This window comes from Nicotiana attenuata, chromosome 1 (genome assembly GCF_001879085.1).
Source record: "Nicotiana attenuata strain UT chromosome 1, NIATTr2, whole genome shotgun sequence".
Classification (NCBI taxonomy): Eukaryota; Viridiplantae; Streptophyta; class Magnoliopsida; order Solanales; family Solanaceae; genus Nicotiana; species Nicotiana attenuata.
Genome location: NC_031989.1, coordinates 32,101,906 through 32,108,777, shown reverse-complemented (window position 1 = coordinate 32,108,777; position 6,872 = coordinate 32,101,906).

Sequence of the window (6,872 nt, the reverse complement as noted above, 5' to 3'; positions counted from 1 at the left end):
CAATAAAAACTTAGAATTTTGCCTAGAAACACATTTGGGGCAAGTTCTAGACCATTCGCACGGGTAATTGGACTTGCAATAAAACATCTTACCTATCACACAGCTGGATTGTTAAAGATGATAGAGTCGAGGGCCCACAACAACCATATTCAAGATTGGAAATCACTAATGGTTCAACTAAACCACTCGATGATTGCTTAAGTCAACACAAGAGTCAAAAAGTCACTAACCAGAGCTATTTCTTTCCAAGAACTTGTTTTTAATCATAAGCACGTAGTTAAGTGTGTTGGTACCAAGTGAAGCATGCTTTACTCTTCTAGTTTTTCTCAATTAGGCCTCTTATTCATTATTACTACTATCCTAAACATGAAAAATGGACTCAATTTCTTACGAAGGTTGTCACGCCATCCATGTTGGGAAGAGTCACCCGGTTCACACAAAAACCACCTTTGAAAATAACCGTGGCACTAAGAAAACCAAAGGCTTATTGATTACTTAAACATGAAAAGAAGCTACTAAATTAAAAAGAAGCTATTAACGTAAATAAGAAGCTATTAGACTACACATTGACTACTAAGATAACAAAATAAAGAAGCAATAAAGTAAACTACAGAAATCATAAATGAATATACAAAATGAGAGAGGAGGAAATAGGATATATACATCAATAGAGAGAGAGAGAGAGAGAGAGAGAGAGAAGAATATGTACATAAATAAAAAGCAAAAGAGAATGTTATCAAGTTATTACAGGCTAAATGTCAAATGTCATCAAATCAAATAAACTCCACCCCCCCCCCCCCCCCGAATAAGAATAAGCATTGTCCCCAATGCTTAACAAAATAAAATCAAGGAAGGAAAAGAGTAGAAAGGACTCCCTATGTGGTCTCCGTGTCTATAGCAGCATCACCACCCTCAGGCTCCTCCAACTGTATCTCATCATCCTCTGCTCGGGGAGTAGCTGGGTTGGTGAACATCTATAACACCGCTTCAACAGTGTGGGCAGCGAGGTCTAGCTCCTCAGACTGGCTAGCTGGTGCCACTGATGCTGATGGTGCTGCTGGGTCTGCTGGTCTGCTGGAGCTGTCTCCATCAGCAAGTCAAATGGAAGATCCCCAGCTGCTGCTATCTTGGACACCTCCCGTCTCAATCTGTTAAATGATTTCTTTGAAACCTGAGATTTCCTCATCTTCTTCACCTGCTTCCCAAGCTCTTCAATTGTTGTTCCATGTGCCACCAAGGTGTCCATGATGGTCTTCTGGTTCTCTAGAATCTTCTTCAAAGTCTCCTCCACTGTCGGAGGAATCTGGGGTGCTGAGGTAGATGTTTGGGCTGCAACATCATTGGATAGGTCAGATATCTTTGCAGTAGCTGTCTGCATCGAATTGTTGAGACTCGCTAGTGTCTGGGAGACTCACAGCACCAAAAGTGGATAAGTAGAAGATAAAGGAAGTGATACTGATGGCCCTGAAGATGGAGGCGGAGGTATGGCAGCTGTACTGCTAGAAGGCCCGGCTGCCGTGGAAGGTATGGTTGCTGAAGCTGTAACTACCACCGAAGGCTCATCAGACTGGCCCACGGTAGTGGTTGGCTGACCCTTGTTCTTCGGGTTCCTCGGGTCCTTCAAAGAGTACTATGTGAAGGGCTGCTTCGCCCGAACCTTTGTATCAAAACTCTTTGACTCCACTCCCGCATTCGTAAGATACTCCGTGATAGTGTTTGGATACGGGTAGGAGCTCTCACCCTACCTACCGACCAGAGACTTTTTGGCCGGCATGATGGCACCCACATTGATTAGGTACCCGGCCATGATGGAGGCAACTAGGATTGCTCGTGGGACAGGGAGATTGTTTTCATTCCGGCTTGGATCTATTCAGCTGCACAAAAATGTTTATCAACCCTTAGCATCAAAGTTGAGGGTGTTCCGCTGAATGGGAACCCCTGCTGTGATCTATGGTGGTGGTGGTCCTGGAGCTGCCAATATCTCCGCTAGCCATGGGCGAGCTGCATCACCCAATGCAAACTTCTCCAAGTATTGTACCGGCTCCACATCTTCGAGCCCCAAATATGTGTACAAGTAGGTTTGATCAAGCCCTTAAAGTTTCTCACTTTAGTCACCTTAGTCCCCTTCTTGATATGCGCCACATTGGCGTAGAATTCCCGGACTAAGTGCTCCTTGGCATCCACCACGCTTTAAGTGAACCATGTCCACCCTTTTCTCTTCTGAAACTGTCTTGCCACATTCGGGTTGTATCTATCCAAATATTTCAAAACAAATTGGCGCTCAAGTGTGAGCAATCTCTGAGGCCACCACTCACAGAACCTGTTGAAAGTTGTCAGGCTCACAAATCTATCTTCCCAGACCTCCTTCTTATTTGACCTCTCAAGGCTAGCAACTCGGGTATCTCCTCCTCGACCATCATTTGGAATATCATCATCATCATCAAGTGTGACTAGTGCGGTGGGGGCATGTGAGGAAGAGGGCTCTGGACCCTGATTATCATCTTTCGAACCCTCAGAAGAGCTAGCTGAGGTGGAAGGGTCATCTCTGAGTTGGAACCTCCTCGGGAGCTGCCTTGGCTGTGACTATGCATCGGGCTGCTCTTGCACTGAATTGCCCTCAGATGCTTCCCTAGACGGGACATAAGAACTGGATTCAGCAGGCTTTGGGACTCTCCCAACTATTGTTTTCTTTGCTATTACTCTTTGCACTGAGAGTGGTATGTTACCCCGGCCTCGGCCTCGGGAGGGTTCACCCCTCCCTTTAGATGTATCACCTCGTCCCCGCGATAACCATTGTCTGCAATACATAGCTACAGGAATCAGTTATAGTTTAAACTTAGTGCATCAGACAGTTGCAGATGAAAACCAGATGCAGAGTACAGAAGTGCGGCCCACATATTTTTGAGTGCGGCCGCAGATGGGAATGTGCGGCTTGTAAAAAAAAAGCCGCAGTGGTGATTTTGCGGTCCGCACAATTTCAAGTGTGGACCGCACAATTTTGAGTGCGGCCGCACAATTTCAGCTTCAAAAATGCAACTCTCTGATAACAGAGAATTGGTCGATCAGCGGCCGCACACACTTTTCTGCGGCCGTGGTTCAATTTCTGTGGACCGTACAATTTTGAGTGCGGTCCGCATAATCATATCATTATAAAAGCCCTATACTAACAATCTGCGGACCGCACAATTCAAAACAAAACGGGCAGATTCTTTAGTGTTCCTAACTTTAAGCACAAATTGGGCATGGTAATACTAATTAAGCATGATAAATAGTTCACCCATCCCCCAAATTACAACTAGTTACCCACACAAATCTAAGCACATATGATGAAGAATTTGACATTATGTCTAAATACAACTAAGCTAATTACTAACAAAATTAAGAGAATTGAAAATTTTCAAAGGGGAATTGAACATACCGGTAATGAAATGATTCTAAGGAAGGATTAAAGAGGATGGATTTAGTGCCAGATGCTTGAGTCAGTTAATTGCAATGTGTTTTCCTTTTGTTCTAATTTTCGGAGTTCGTAAAGTTTCAACAGTAGCGAGAAGACCACTATTTATACTTAATAGGGTAGGCAAGGGTTTAAGAGGTGAGTGCGGCCGCACAATTTCATATGCGGTCTACACTCCTTTACCTGATACACATTTACCCGTTGTTGATCTGCAGTCCGCACAATTGTGAGTGCAACCGCAGATTTTAGTGTGGACCGCACAATTCCTTGTGCGACCGCACTTTGGCCATTTCTCTGACAGGCAAACTTCAGAGAGTGTGCAATTCTTGACTTCCAGTTTTGCGGTTCGCACAAGAATTGTGCGGCCGCAGATCTCTTTCTGCTGTGGCATTCAAATTTGTGCGGTCCGCACAATAAATGTGCGGCCTGCACTTTTTCCATACTTAGCCAATATTTCTTAGCACAGTCCCTGCAAAACACACTCATTCCTACAACACACTTCAAAAACAGTTAGCACAAAACAAGACCTATCTAAAGAAGAAGAAAAAGAAAAGGACACATGGGTTGCCTCCCAAGAAGCGCCTAATTTAATGTCGTAGCACGACGCAGATTACCATCATCGCTTGAAATGAAGAACCACCACGACGTGGCCATCATCAACTTTTCCCAGATAGTGCTTCACCTGGTGACCATTGACTCTAAATACCTCATCATTTTTATTCTTCAAGTCCAACGCATCAAAGGGTGTCACACTCACAACCTCAAATGGGCCACTCCATTTGGACTTTAACTTTTTCGAAAACATCCATAACCGAGAATTGAACAATAACACAAGATCACCTTCTTTAAACTCCTTGTTTCGAATGTATTTGTCATGGAGGTACTTCATCTTCTCCTTGTATAAGGACGAACTTGTATATGCATGGTACCAGAACTCATTTATCTCATTCAATTGTGCCGCCCTTAAGTTGGGGCGACATCCCACTCAGGATTCAACTTTTTCAAAGCCCACATGGCTTTATGCTCAAGTTCCACCGGAAGATGACAAGCTTTCTCGAACACCAACCGGTATGGAGACATTCCAATCGGTGTTTTATAAGCCGTCCTATAAGCCCATTAAGCATCATCAAGTTTTTTTGACCAATCCGTCCGGTTGGCATTCACTATTTTTGACAAAATACTCTTTATCTCCCGGTTGGAGAATTCCACTTGACCACTTGCTTGAGGATGATAGGGGGTTTTCACTTTATGAGTGACACCATACTTGGTGAGTAAGGTATCGAAGGCTTTGTTGCAAAAATGCGAACCCCCATCACTTATGATAGCCCTTGGAGTACCAAATCTTGTAAAGATGTTCTTCTTCAAAAACGACACCACATTTCTCGCTTCATTGTTGGGCAAAGAAACAACCTCAACCTATTTGGACACATAATCAACCGCGACCAAGATGTAGGTGTTTCCACAAGAACTCACAAACGGACCCATGAAGTCAATACCCCACACATCGAAAATGTCAATTTCCAAGATGGTGGTGAGGGGCATTTCATTTTTCTTTGAGATTCCTCCGACCCTTTGACATTCATCACAACGCTTGACAAGATCACTTGCATCCTTGTAGAGAGTGGGCCAATAGAAACCACAACTTAACACTTTAGCCAACGTTCTTGCTCTTCCATGGTGACCACCATAAGGCGAAGAATGACAAGCCCCAAGAATTTCACTTTGCTCCTCGTACAAATCTTCTAATCACTCCATCCGTACAAATCCAGAAGAGGTACGGTTCATCCCAATAGTAGTCTTGACAATCCCATTTGAGCTTCTTCCTTTGGTATGAAGAGAACTCAACCGGAATGATACCACTCACAAGATAGTTAGCTAGATCCGCGAACCATGGCACCTCTTTCATTGAAATAGCCAAGAGTTGCTCATCGGGGAAGGAGTCATTGATTTCAAGGCCATCATGCGGCCTCCCCTCCTCCTCCAAACGAGACAAGTGGTCCGCCACTTGGTTTTCACTTCCTTTTCGATCTTGGATATCAATATCAAACTCTTGCAACAAAAGTACCCATATCATAAAACGGGCTTTGGAATCCTTCTTTCTCATGAGATAACGAAGTGCCGCATGATCCGTATGAACAATCACTTTTGCACCGATCAAGTATGGGCGAAACTTCTCAATAGAAAACACAATGGCAAGAAGCTCTTTCTCCGTAACAGTGTAGTTGACTTGGGCACTATTCATGGTCTTGCTTGCATAATAAACCGGATGAAAGATCGTGTTGATACGTTGCCCCAAAACTGGCCCTACCGCTACATCACTTGCATCACACATGAACTCAAAAGGAACACTCCAATTTGGAGCGGTGATAATGGAAGTAGTGGTCAACTTGAGCTTTAGCAACTCAAAGGCTCTCATGCAATCATCATTGAAATGGAACTTGGCATCTTTCTCCTAAAGCTTGCACAACGGGTTTACCATTTTAGAGAAATCCTTGATGAACCGACGGTAGAATCCCGCGTGAACTAAGAAACTCCGCACGCCTTTGACTGAAGTTGGAGGTGGAAGTTTAGAAATCACCTCAATCTTTGCCTTGTCGACTTCAATGCCATTCTTTGAGATTTTATGGCCAAGGACAATGCATTCCTCAACCATGAAATGACACTTCTCCCAATTGAGCACCAAGTTTGTTTCTTCACATCTTGCCAACACTTTGTCCAAATTTGCTAGACAATACTACCGAAAAGTCATCCATGAAGACTTCAAGAAAATCCTCCACCATGTCCGTGAAGATAGCCATCATACACCTTTGAAAAGTTGCCGGTGCATTGCACAACCCAAATGGCATCCGCGAGAATGCGAAAGTACCATAAGAACATGTGAAAGCAGTCTTCTCTTGGGCCTCCGGAGAAATAAGAATTTAATTGTAGCCGGAATACCCATCAAGGAAACAATAGAAAGCACGGACGACCAATCTATCAAGCATTTGATCTAGGAAGGGAAGTGGGAATGATCCTTCCTTGTGACTTTGTTGAGCTTGCGATAGTCCATACACACTCTCCACCGGGTCACCGTTCTTGTAGGAATCAACTCATTCTTGTAATTGGTGACTGTGAGCACGTGATTTTTTCCCTATATATGAATTATTCCCAAAAATTCAAACAAAATAATTTCTCTTTCATTATTTTACACTTTTGTGAATTTTGTGTTATTTTCTGTTAATTGTTTGCATTTTTGTTTGTGCATTTTTATTTCATATGAAAAATATAAAAATATTTGCCTGACATTTGCATTTAGGATCTAATTTCATATTTAAGGATTATTTAGTGGTTAAGTTGTTTTTAGAATAAATTTTAAAGAAATAACAAAAATAGTCCTATTTTTGCATTTCTTAATTGTTAGTTGTTGAATTTGTCTTGA